The 12,839-nt window shown below is 40.3% G+C and overlaps 1 pseudogene; it reads left to right on the forward strand.

The window, feature by feature from the left end:
- The first annotated feature begins 2,803 nt into the window (after nucleotides 1-2,803).
- Nucleotides 2,804-2,952, forward strand: LOC120982839 (annotated as a pseudogene).
- The last annotated feature ends 9,887 nt before the right edge of the window (nucleotides 2,953-12,839 follow it).

A 12,839-nucleotide genomic window follows, 5' to 3' on the forward strand; every position in this document is an offset into this window, starting at 1 on the left:
CAGAGTGGGCGCCTGCTGGCAGAGGAGAGCGCCATAGACTTGGCCGCTAATTTTAATTGTTGTTGGGAGGAATCTGATAGGAAATCAATCCCCAGTAAGAGAGTTTTAAATTGGTCCAGGATGTCGTCCCGGGCAACCCCAGAATCCAAGTCTGATTGGATTCTGAGAGTGCGTGCACGGACAAACTCTGATACCTCAGAGCATGCTATAGCAACCGAGGCAGAGGCGGAGGCAGCCGAGTAGTTGCGTCTAAGCGTGCACTCTGCTCGTCTGTCTATGGGGTCCTTTAGGTTGCTGCCGTCATCTGAGGAGACTAGAGTCCTTTTAGAGAGCTTTGATATGGCCATGTCCACCTTTGGAGGTGGAACCCAGACTAAGGAATCTGCATCCTGTAGAGGGAACATCAGTTTAAATCTTTTTGTTAATACTAGCCCCTTCTCTGGGTGTTTCCACTCGGTCGCCATTAATTTCTTTAAAGACTCGTCCACTTTAAAGGCCCTTGGCCCCCTAGAGGTGGACTGTGGAGCTTCCCCTTGCTCAACAGCATGGTCCCTCGACCTGATGGAGCGTAACAGTCTTTGAATTTTTTCGGCCGGAAAAAGGAAGGCCGAACTCTCATCCTCAGAGGAAGAATTATCCTCAATGGAGACGACGTCTTCAGACATGGGTACAGGACCAGGAGAAGCCTGTCTGGGCCTCTTGTTAGAGACTGCTCCCTTGATCTCGGCAATGGACGTATCCATGAACTGTTTCATCCATGAGAACATATCCACCACCGTTGGTTCTGGGTCCGTTGGTCTGGGACGGCAGCCTGGGCATCGGTGGAATTCGTATGAATCCGGCAATGGGGTGCTGCAGCTGAAGCAGGTGAGATGCTTCTGCTTCTGGGTAGATTTGCCTAAGACACAGACAACAGAATAAGAATTTGGACCCAAAACGGTACAAAAAAGGGAGAGCAGTACCTTACCGTGAGGTGGCAACGCCATCTTAGAAGAAAGCAAGGTGACTTCAAGGAAAACTTCCTGAGCACAAAAGTAACCAACAGCAGAAGTCAGTTGAGCTCAGAAAACTGAGAGCAACATTGACCTGCCTCACACAGGTGCCTTAAATAGCACAAGGGGGAGGAGATTATAATCACTCCCCCACCCTGGGAGTGGATTCCCGGTTAAAAGGTACAATTTTAATAAATATAACATAACCTTCCTAATTCCCCCGTTAGGTGCCCCAGCAAAACTGAGGCACGAACTTAAGGTGTATTTTGAACAGGGGAAGAGCTGAGCACAGCGCTGGAGGTCGGAGCCGCGGACCGGAAGTGACGACAATGACGCACTTCCGGTACTCGCGAGACGCAGGAGGAGCAAAGCGACTGCTTCAGCGGCACACGAGGTGAAAGGCAGGAAGCCAAACCGCCGCCATCTTCCCCCTGCATCTGATATGACTGTAACACAGATGGGCTCCGAAGTGATTCACCGGAGGTACGCTCCCACAGAGGTAGGAGAGGGCAAGTTCAGGATACCTAGAAAAAACAAAAAGGCAGAATTAAAGATTATAATAACCATATTATAACTCTATGGCTAACAATGGGAGACTCCAGAAAGGAGTCTAGCCTGTCCTGGAGTCCACAGGACAATAAAAAAGCAACCCCGTCCAGTTGGGGCCGGGTTATACGGGGAAGGGGCTTAATTAGTTAATTACTAATTAGGATACTTAGGCAGAAATTTTTTTGTTCATTAAAAATTCCACCTGTCCTGACCAGCTTCACAGGGGCAAATACCCCACTTGTGCTGCTGGTTAGGACGTAAGGGAATGGTCATGGGTGGAACTATGCAAATTTCAATTTTTGGAGGGAATGTTCCTCACACAAACAAATTTCACTCATTGCTGCTGCTGTCGAGTGCAGGGCCGATCCCTGGGAGTCAGAGCGACCAATCTCTGATCAATTCTAAACCTACTCAATGCCAATGTGGGTCTGCAGCTTGACTCTCTGCTTCCCAACCAGGAAAAGATCTAGGACACCACCACTGCCACGGAAGACTTACACAAATGTCTAATTTTGATCTTTGCTAAGGAAGCTGGATAAATCTACATAGCTCCACCCATTTGTACAGCTAATTAGAGAAATCTGCATAGCTTCATCAACCCAAATCTACTTGAAAGACCATGATTTCTGTTGATTAGCATGAAGGACTGCGTTGTGTCAGACATTGTTGTGTGATCAGGGAATACTGTATAATAAGACAATCCTTGTCTTGGCCTGATACTTCTAGGTCCTGATCAACTTTTAAGGATGTTCCTTAACCCAGTAAGAACATTCCTTTGAAGAACACTGAGGAACATTGCTTAGAAAGACCAAGAACTTTATGAAGAATTTCCTCCAAGAAGCTTCTCTCATCAAATAAAAAGTCTGTGTTGTGTGTCGTCTCCATGATATAAATGGTGATTGGGGGAGAAGAGGTCGGAGGAGATGCTCTGTGTCTTTAGTTGTTTAGCTCTTTTGCTATTTGTTTAAAAGCTTTTTAGCAACTGCTGAGAAGCACCAGAAGCTTGTGAAAGAATAGAAAAATACACATATCAGTAATATTGTGACTTCTTGTTTATTATCTATTTGTAAGTAGGCTGAGTTTTTCTTATATATTAGGCGAATGATGGATGTTTTCTATTGCGCTACAGGTTCAGATCTTGGTGGGTTTTTATTCTCTGTTCTACAGTAGCTCTATAGCATATTGGGTCTCCACTATGGAGCTGTAGGTTCAGGTCTCAGTGGGTGTTCCCTGTGTATTCTATATTTCAAGACTCTAATCTGTACGCTTCTCGGTCTTTTGGTTAAGATCAAGTGTAGTATCTGTTCTTATACTGTACTTCTTGGTCTTGCCAGAGTGTCTCTGGGTACCCAATTCCTCGGCCTGGGAGGGGGGTGCCGGTTTATAGCCGGTACCTTACCTCCCTGCCGCTATTGGGGATAGGATTAGTCCCAGTGACTTCAGGACGGTGATCGACTTCAGGATGGGAGTGACCATTCGTTCTTCAGGGACCGGCGACTACCGGGTCAAAAATGGATTCCGAATTGACATTGCAGAGGAGAAGAGAGGAAAGTTTACCCTGGAATATCTTGTACACGAGGTACTGTTTAAATTTCTAAAAGTGAGTCGAGAGGATATTTTGTGCTTGCAAGACCCGAAAAAAGGAAGTTATACTCTAGTTTTAACTAGTTCACCTGCTTGTCACAATTTACTTCTCTACCTGAAAGGCTATGAAAATGACCCTGTTTTGGACGGTCTAACATTTACTTTGTTATATAATGACGATGTTCCCTTAGTGATTTATTTGCATAACCCGTATGTGCCATTTGAAAATATTTGCTTATTCCTGAGACAATACTGCGAAGAGATACATTTTTCTCATAAAGTATTGAACTCAGAGCGCCTCTGGACCGGGAACTACAAATTCTATGTCAGATTTAAAGCTGATGTTTCATGTGCAGGCGGTATGAGGTATCCTCCTATGAATTTCTCAATCGGAAGAGATAATGGCTTTCTCTTCTTTCCCGGTAACCCGTTGTTCTGTCGAAGATGCAGAGTGTACGGGCATACGTTGGAAAGCTGTAGAGACCCTAAAGTAAGATGTACAAAGTGTAACAGAGAAGGTCATCTGTACAAGACTTGTACTTACTTGCCAGTGTGTAATGTATGTGGTCATGAGGGTCATGAGTTCAGAGAATGTGTGTTGAAGGTGAAACACAAGCCAAAAGTGAAAACTTATGCTGAAGCAACAAGAGCAGAGGCTCCGGTCCCTGGGAGATACCAGAAGAATGTGGCTGGTGTTCTTCCTAAGGAAGGAGAAGGCGGAAAGGAGGATTTGGTGCAGGATGTGGCTAGGGATGAGCGAACCCGAACTGTATAGTTCGGGTTCGTACCGAATTTTGGGGTGTCCGTGACACGGACCCGAACCCGAACATTTTCGTAAAAGTCCGGGTTCGGGTTAGGTGTTCGGCGCTTTCTTGGCGCTTTTTGAAAGGCTGCAAAGCAGCCAATCAACAAGCGTCATACTACTTGGCCCAAGAGGCCATCACAGCCATGCCTACTATTGGCATGGCTGTGATTGGCCAGTGCACCATGTGACCCAGCCTCTATTTAAGCTGGAGTCACGTAGCGCCGCACGTCACTCTGCTATGATCAGTATAGGGAGAGGTTGCAGCTGCGACGTTAGGGCGAGATTAGGCAGATTAACTCCTCCAAAAGACTTAATTCTGTGATCGATCTGCAGCTGTGGATCATTGAAGTGCTATTATTGACTTCCTCACTTTTTTGAGGCTGCCCAGAGCGTTTTTAGATCACTTTTTTTCTGGGGTGATCGGCGGCCATTTTGTGACTTGTGGTGCGCCAGCACGAGCTATCACCAAGTGTATTTAACCATCGATAGTGTGGTTATTTTGTGCTATATCCTACATCAGCTGCAGGCTGAGCCTGTGTCACTGAAGTGCATTTAACCATCAACAGTCTGGTTATTTTTTGGCCATATACTACATCAGCTGCAGGCTGAGCCTGTGTCACCCAAGTGCATTTAACCATCAACAGTCTGATTATTTTTTGGCCATATACTACATCAGCTGCAGGCTGAGCCTGTGTCACCCAAGTGTATTTAACCATCGATAGTGTGGTTATTTTGTGCTATATCCTACATCAGCTGCAGGCTGAGCCTGTGTCACCCAAGTGCATTTAACCATCAACAGTCTGATTATTTTTTGGCCATATACTACATCTGGTGCAGGCTGAGCCTGTGTCACCCAAGTGCATTTAACCATCAACAGTCTGATTATTTTTTGGCCATATACTACATCTGGTGCAGGCTGAGCCTGTGTCACCCAAGTGCATTTAACCATCAACAGTATGGTTATTTTTTGGCCATATATTACATCAGGGGCAAGTTGAGCCTGTCATCCAGTGCCTAAAAAATAGACCTGACATTTCTATTCAACCAAATCTGCACAGTTTTAGCTGGTCAAGTTATTTGTAGTGACCGTAAAAGCAGACTTTTTGTTCTGGGTTGAAAAAGCATTCCCAAATTTGCCATTCTGAAAATAACTAGTTTGTGGTATTTGAGGCCTACTTAAAATCTATCCCAAAAAGAATATCTTACATTGAAGGTACTGATAGTGTCATTCAGAAAAACCTAAGACACACGCTACCGTGCAGATAGAAGTCTGATTCTGTGATTAAACCTATACCTGTCACACAGCGCAAAAAAAAAACAGGCCTCACATCTCTATTCAACCAAATCTGCACTGTTTTAGCTGGTCAAGTTATTTGTAGTGACCGTAAAAGCACACTTTTTTTTCTGGGTTGAAAAACCATTCCCAAATTTGCCATTTTTAAAATAACTAGTTTCTGGTATTTGAGGCCTACTTGAAATCTATCCCAAAAAGAATATCTTACATTGAAGGTACTGATAGTGTCATTCAGAAAAACCTAAGACACACGCTACCGTGCTGATAAAAGTCTGATTCTGTAATTAAACCTATACCTGTCACACAGCGCAAAAAAAAACAGGCCTCACATCTCTATTCAACCAAATCTGTACTGTTTTAGCTGGTCAAGTTATTTGTAGTGACCGTAAAAGCACACTTTTTGTTCTGGGTTGAAAAACCATTCCCAAATTTGCCATTCTCAAAATAACTAGTTTCTGGTATTTGAGGCCTACTTGAAATCTATCCCAAAAAGGATATCTTACATTGAAGGTACTGATAGTGTCATTTAGAAAAACCTAAGACACACGCTACCGTGCAGATAGAAGTCTGATTCTGTGATTAAACCTATACCTGTCACACAGCGCAAAAAAAAAAAACAGGCCTCACATCTCTATTCAACCAAATCTGCACTGTTTTAGCTGGTCAAGTTATTTGTAGTGACCGTAAAAGCACACTTTTTTTTCTGGGTTGAAAAACCATTGCCAAATTTGCCATTCTCAAAATAACTAGTTTCTGGTATTTGAGGCCTACTTGAAATCTATCCCAAAAAGAATATCTTACATTGAAGGTACTGATAGTGTCATTCAGAAAAACCTAAGACACACGCTAGCGTGCTGATAGAAGTCTGATTCTGTGATTAAACCTATACCTGTCACACAGCGCAAAAAAAAACAGGCCTCACATCTCTATTCAACCAAATCTGTACTGTTTTAGCTGGTCAAGTTATTTGTAGTGACCGTAAAAGCACACTTTTTTTTCTGGGTTGAAAAACCATTCCCAAATTTGCCATTCTCAAAATAACTAGTTTCTGGTATTTGAGGCCTACTTGAAATCTATCCCAAAAAGAATATCTTACATTGAAGGTACTGATAGTGTCATTCAGAAAAACCTAAGACACACGCTACCGTGCAGATAGAAGTCTGATTCTGTGATTAAACCTATACCTGTCACACAGCGCAAAAAAAAAACAGGCCTCACATCTCTATTCAACCAAATCTGCACTGTTTTAGCTGGTCAAGTTATTTGTAGTGACCGTAAAAGCACACTTTTTTTTCTGGGTTGAAAAACCATTCCCAAATTTGCCATTCTCAAAATAACTAGTTTCTGGTATTTGAGGCCTACTTGAAATCTATCCCAAAAAGAATATCTTACATTGAAGGTACTGATAGTGTCATTCAGAAAAACCTAAGACACACGCTAGCGTGCAGATAGAAGTCTGATTCTGTGATTAAACCTATGCCTGTCACACAGCGCAAAAAAAAAACAGGCCTCACATCTCTATTCAACCAAATCTGTACTGTTTTAGCTGGTCAAGTTATTTGTAGTGACCGTAAAAGCACACTTTTTTTTCTGGGTTGAAAAACCATTCCCAAATTTGCCATTCTCAAAATAACTAGTTTCTGGTATTTGAGGCCTACTTGAAATCTATCCCAAAAAGAATATCTTACATTGAAGGTACTGATAGTGTCATTCAGAAAAACCTAAGACACACGCTACCGTGCTGATAGAAGTCTGATTCTGTAATTAAACCTATACCTGTCACACAGCGCAAAAAAAAACAGGCCTCACATCTCTATTCAACCAAATCTGTACTGTTTTAGCTGGTCAAGTTATTTGTAGTGACCGTAAAAGCACACTTTTTGTTCTGGGTTGAAAAACCATTCCCAAATTTGCCATTCTCAAAATAACTAGTTTCTGGTATTTGAGGCCTACTTGAAATCTATCCCAAAAAGGATATCTTACATTGAAGGTACTGATAGTGTCATTTAGAAAAACCTAAGACACATGCTACCGTGCAGATAGAAGTCTGATTCTGTGATTAAACCTATACCTGTCACACAGCGCAAAAAAAAAAAACAGGCCTCACATCTCTATTCAACCAAATCTGCACTGTTTTAGCTGGTCAAGTTATTTGTAGTGACCGTAAAAGCACACTTTTTTTTCTGGGTTGAAAAACCATTCCCAAATTTGCCATTCTCAAAATAACTAGTTTCTGGTATTTGAGGCCTACTTGAAATCTATCCCAAAAAGAATATCTTACATTGAAGGTACTGATAGTGTCATTCAGAAAAACCTAAGACACACGCTACCGTGCTGATAGAAGTCTGATTCTGTAATTAAACCTATACCTGTCACACAGCGCAAAAAAAAACAGGCCTCACATCTCTATTCAACCAAATCTGTACTGTTTTAGCTGGTCAAGTTATTTGTAGTGACCGTAAAAGCACACTTTTTGTTCTGGGTTGAAAAACCATTCCCAAATTTGCCATTCTCAAAATAACTAGTTTCTGGTATTTAAGGCCTACTTGAAATCTATCCCAAAAAGGATATCTTACATTGAAGGTACTGATAGTGTCATTTAGAAAAACCTAAGACACATGCTACCGTGCAGATAGAAGTCTGATTCTGTGATTAAACCTATACCTGTCACACAGCGCAAAAAAAAAAAACAGGCCTCACATCTCTATTCAACCAAATCTGCACTGTTTTAGCTGGTCAAGTTATTTGTAGTGACCGTAAAAGCACACTTTTTTTTCTGGGTTGAAAAACCATTCCCAAATTTGCCATTCTCAAAATAACTAGTTTCTGGTATTTGAGGCCTACTTGAAATCTATCCCAAAAAGAATATCTTACATTGAAGGTACTGATAGTGTCATTCAGAAAAACCTAAGACACATGCTACCATGCTGATAGAAGTCTGATTCTGTGATTAAACCTATACCTGTCACACAGCGCAAAAAAAAACAGGCCTCACATCTCTATTCAACCAAATCTGTACTGTTTTAGCTGGTCAAGTTATTTGTAGTGACCGTAAAAGCACACTTTTTTTTCTGGGTTGAAAAACCATTCCCAAATTTGCCATTCTCAAAATAACTAGTTTCTGGCATTTGAGGCCTACTTGAAATCTATCCCAAAAAGAATATCTTACATTGAAGGTACTGATAGTGTCATTCAGAAAAACCTAAGACACACGCTACCGTGCTGATAGAAGTCTGATTCTGTGATTAAACCTATACCTGTCACACAGCGCAAAAAAAAAACAAGCCTCACATCTCTATTCAACCAAATCTGCACTGTTTTAGCTGGTCAAGTTATTTGTAGTGACCGTAAAAGCACACTTTTTTTTCTGGGTTGAAAAACCATTCCCAAATTTGCCATTCTCAAAATAACTAGTTTCTGGTATTTGAGGCCTACTTGAAATCTATCCCAAAAAGAATATCTTACATTGAAGGTACTGATAGTGTCATTCAGAAAAACCTAAGACACACTCTAGCGTGCAGATAGAAGTCTGATTCTGTGATTAAACCTATGCCTGTCACACAGCGCAAAAAAAAAAACAGGCCTCACATCTCTATTCAACCAAATCTGCACTGTTTTAGCTGGTCAAGTTATTTGTAGTGACCGTAAAAGCACACTTTTTGTTCTGGGTTGAAAAACCATTCCCAAATTTGCCATTCTCAAAATAACTAGTTTCTGGTATTTGAGGCCTACTTGAAATCTATCCCAAAAAGGATATCTTACATTGAAGGTACTGATAGTGTCATTTAGAAAAACCTAAGACACATGCTACCGTGCAGATAGAAGTCTGATTCTGTGATTAAACCTATACCTGTCACACAGCGCAAACAAAAACAGGCCTCACATCTCTATTCAACCAAATCTGTACTGTTTTAGCTGGTCAAGTTATTTGTAGTGACCGTAAAAGCACACTTTTTTTTCTGGGTTGAAAAACCATTCCCAAATTTGCCATTCTCAAAATAACTAGTTTCTGGCATTTGAGGCCTACTTGAAATCTATCCCAAAAAGAATATCTTACATTGAAGGTACTGATAGTGTCATTCAGAAAAACCTAAGACACACGCTACCGTGCTGATAGAAGTCTGATTCTGTGATTAAACCTATACCTGTCACACAGCGCAAAAAAAAAACAAGCCTCACATCTCTATTCAACCAAATCTGCACTGTTTTAGCTGGTCAAGTTATTTGTAGTGACCGTAAAAGCACACTTTTTTTTCTGGGTTGAAAAACCATTCCCAAATTTGCCATTCTCAAAATAACTAGTTTCTGGTATTTGAGGCCTACTTGAAATCTATCCCAAAAAGAATATCTTACATTGAAGGTACTGATAGTGTCATTCAGAAAAACCTAAGACACACTCTAGCGTGCAGATAGAAGTCTGATTCTGTGATTAAACCTATACCTGTCACACAGCGCAAAAAAAAACAGGCCTCACATCTCTATTCAACCAAATCTGGACTGTTTTAGCTGGTCAAGTTATTTGTAGTGACCGTAAAAGCACACTTTTTTTTCTGGGTTGAAAAACCATTCCCAAATTTGTCATTCTCAAAATAACTCGTTTCTGGTATTTGAGGCCTACTTGAAATCTATCCCAAAAAGAATATCTTACATTGAAGGTACTGATAGTGTCATTCAGAAAAACCTAAGACACACGCTAGCGTGCTGATAGAAGTCTGATTCTGTGATTAAACCTATACCTGTCACACAGCGCAAAAAAAAACAGGCCTCACATCTCTATTCAACCAAATCTGGACTGTTTTAGCTGGTCAAGTTATTTGTAGTGACCGTAAAATCACACTTTTTTTTCTGGGTTGAAAAACCATTCCCAAATTTGTCATTCTCAAAATAACTCGTTTCTGGTATTTGAGGCCTACTTGAAATCTATCCCAAAAAGAATATCTTACATTGAAGGTACTGATAGTGTCATTCAGAAAAACCTAAGACACACGCTACCGTGCTGATAGAAGTCTGATTCTGTGATTAAACCTATACCTGTCACACAGCGCAAAAAAAAACAGGCCTCACATCTCTATTCAACCAAATCTGGACTGTTTTAGCTGGTCAAGTTATTTGTAGTGACCGTAAAAGCACACTTTTTTTTCTGGGTTGAAAAACCATTCCCAAATTTGCCATTCTCAAAATAACTAGTTTCTGGTATTTGAGGCCTACTTGAAATCTATCCCAAAAAGAATATCTTACATTGAAGGTACTGATAGTGTCATTCAGAAAAACCTAACACACTCTACTGTGCTGATAGAAGTCTGATTCTGTGATTAAACCTATACCTGTCACACAGCGCAAAAAAAAAACAGGCCTCACATCTGTATTCAACCAAATCTGCACTGTTTTAGCTGGTAAAGTTATTTGTAGTGACCGTAAAAGCACACTTTTTTTTCTGGGTTGAAAAACCATTCCCAAATTTGCCATTCTCAAAATAACTAGTTTCTGGTATTTGAGGCCTACTTGAAATCTATCCCAAAAATAATATCTTACATTGAAGGTACTGATAGTGTCATTCAGAAAAACCTAAGACACACGCTAGAGTGCTGATAGAAATCTGATTCTGTGATTAAACCTATACCTGTCACACAGCGCAAAAAAAAACAGGCCTCACATCTCTATTCAACCAAATCTGTACTGTTTTAGCTGGTCAAGTTATTTGTAGTGACCGTAAAAGCACACTTTTTTTTCTGGGTTGAAAACCTATTCCCAAATTTGCCATTCTCAAAATAACTAGTTTCTGGTATTTGAGGCCTACTTGAAATCTATCCCAAAAAGAATATCTTACATTGAAGGTACTGATAGTGTCATTCAGAAAAACCTAAGACACACGCTACCGTGCTGAAAGAAGTCTGATTCTGTGACTAAACCTATACCTGTCACACAGCGCAAAAAAAAACAGGCCTCACATCTCTATTCAACCAAATCTGTACTGTTTTAGCTGGTCAAGTTATTTGTAGTGACCGTAAAAGCACACTTTTTTTTCTGGGTTGAAAACCTATTCCCAAATTTGCCATTCTCAAAATAACTAGTTTCTGGTATTTGAGGCCTACTTGAAATCTATCCCAAAAAGAATATCTTACATTGAAGGTACTGATAGTGTCATTCAGAAAAACCTAAGACACACGCTACCGTGCTGAAAGAAGTCTGATTCTGTGACTAAACCTATACCTGTCACACAGCGCAAAAAAAAACAGGCCTCACATCTCTATTCAGCCAAATCTGTACTGTTTTAGCTGGTCAAGTTATTTGTAGTGACCGTAAAAGCACACTTTTTTTCTGGGTTGAAAAACCATTCCCAAATTTGCCATTCTCAAAATAACTAGTTTCTGGTATTTCAGGCCTACTTGAAATCTATCCCAAAAAGAATATCTTACATTGAAGGTACTGATAGTGTCATTCAGAAAAACCTAAGACACACGCTACCGTGCAGATAGAAGTCTGATTCTGTGATTAAACCTATACCTGTCACACAGCGCAAAAAAAAACAGGCCTCACATCTCTATTCAACCAAATCTGCACTGTTTTAGCTGGTCAAGTTATTTGTAGTGACCGTAAAAGCACACTTTTTTTTCTGGGTTGAAAAACCATTCCCAAATTTGCCATTCTCAAAATAACTAGTTTCTGGTATTTGAGGCCTACTTGAAATCTATCCCAAAAAGAATATCTTACATTGAAGGTACGGATAGTGTCATTCAGAAAAACCTAAGACACACGCTAGCGTGCAGATAGAAGTCTGATTCTGTGATTAAACCTATGCCTGTCACACAGCGCAAAAAAAAAACAGGCCTCACATCTCTATTCAACCAAATCTGCACTGTTTTAGCTGGTCAAGTTATTTGTAGTGACCGTAAAAGCACACTTTTTTTTCTGGGTTGAAAAACCATTCCCAAATTTGCCATTCTCAAAATAACTAGTTTCTGGTATTTGAGGCCAACTTGAAATCTATCCCAAAAAGAATATCTTACATTGAAGGTACTGATAGTGTCATTCAGAAAAACCTAAGACACACGCTACCGTGCTGATAGAAGTCTGATTCTGTGATTAAACCTATACCTGTCACACAGCGCAAAAAAAAACAGGCCTCACATCTCTATTCAACCAAATCTGTACTGTTTTAGCTGGTCAAGTTATTTGTAGTGACCGTAAAAGCACACTTTTTGTTCTGGGTTGAAAAACCATTCCCAAATTTGCCATTCTCAAAATAACTAGTTTCTGGTATTTGAGGCCTACTTGAAATCTATCCCAAAAAGAATATCTTACATTGAAGGTACTGATAGTGTCATTCAGAAAAACCTAAGACACACGCTAGCGTGCTGATAGAAGTCTGATTCTGTGATTAAACCTATACCTGTCACACAGCGCAAAAAAAAAACAGGCCTCACATCTCTATTCAACCAAATCTGTACTGTTTTAGCTGGTCAAGTTATTTGTAGTGACCGTAAAAGCACACTTTTTTTTCTGGGTTGAAAAACTATTCCCAAATTTGCCATTCTCAAAATAACTAGTTTCTGGTATTTGAGGCCTACTTGAAATCTATCCCAAAAAGAATATCTTACATTGAAGGTACTGATAG

This window comes from Bufo bufo, assembly GCF_905171765.1.
Source record: "Bufo bufo chromosome 4 unlocalized genomic scaffold, aBufBuf1.1 SUPER_4_unloc_1, whole genome shotgun sequence".
NCBI classification, from domain to species: Eukaryota; Metazoa; Chordata; class Amphibia; order Anura; family Bufonidae; genus Bufo; species Bufo bufo.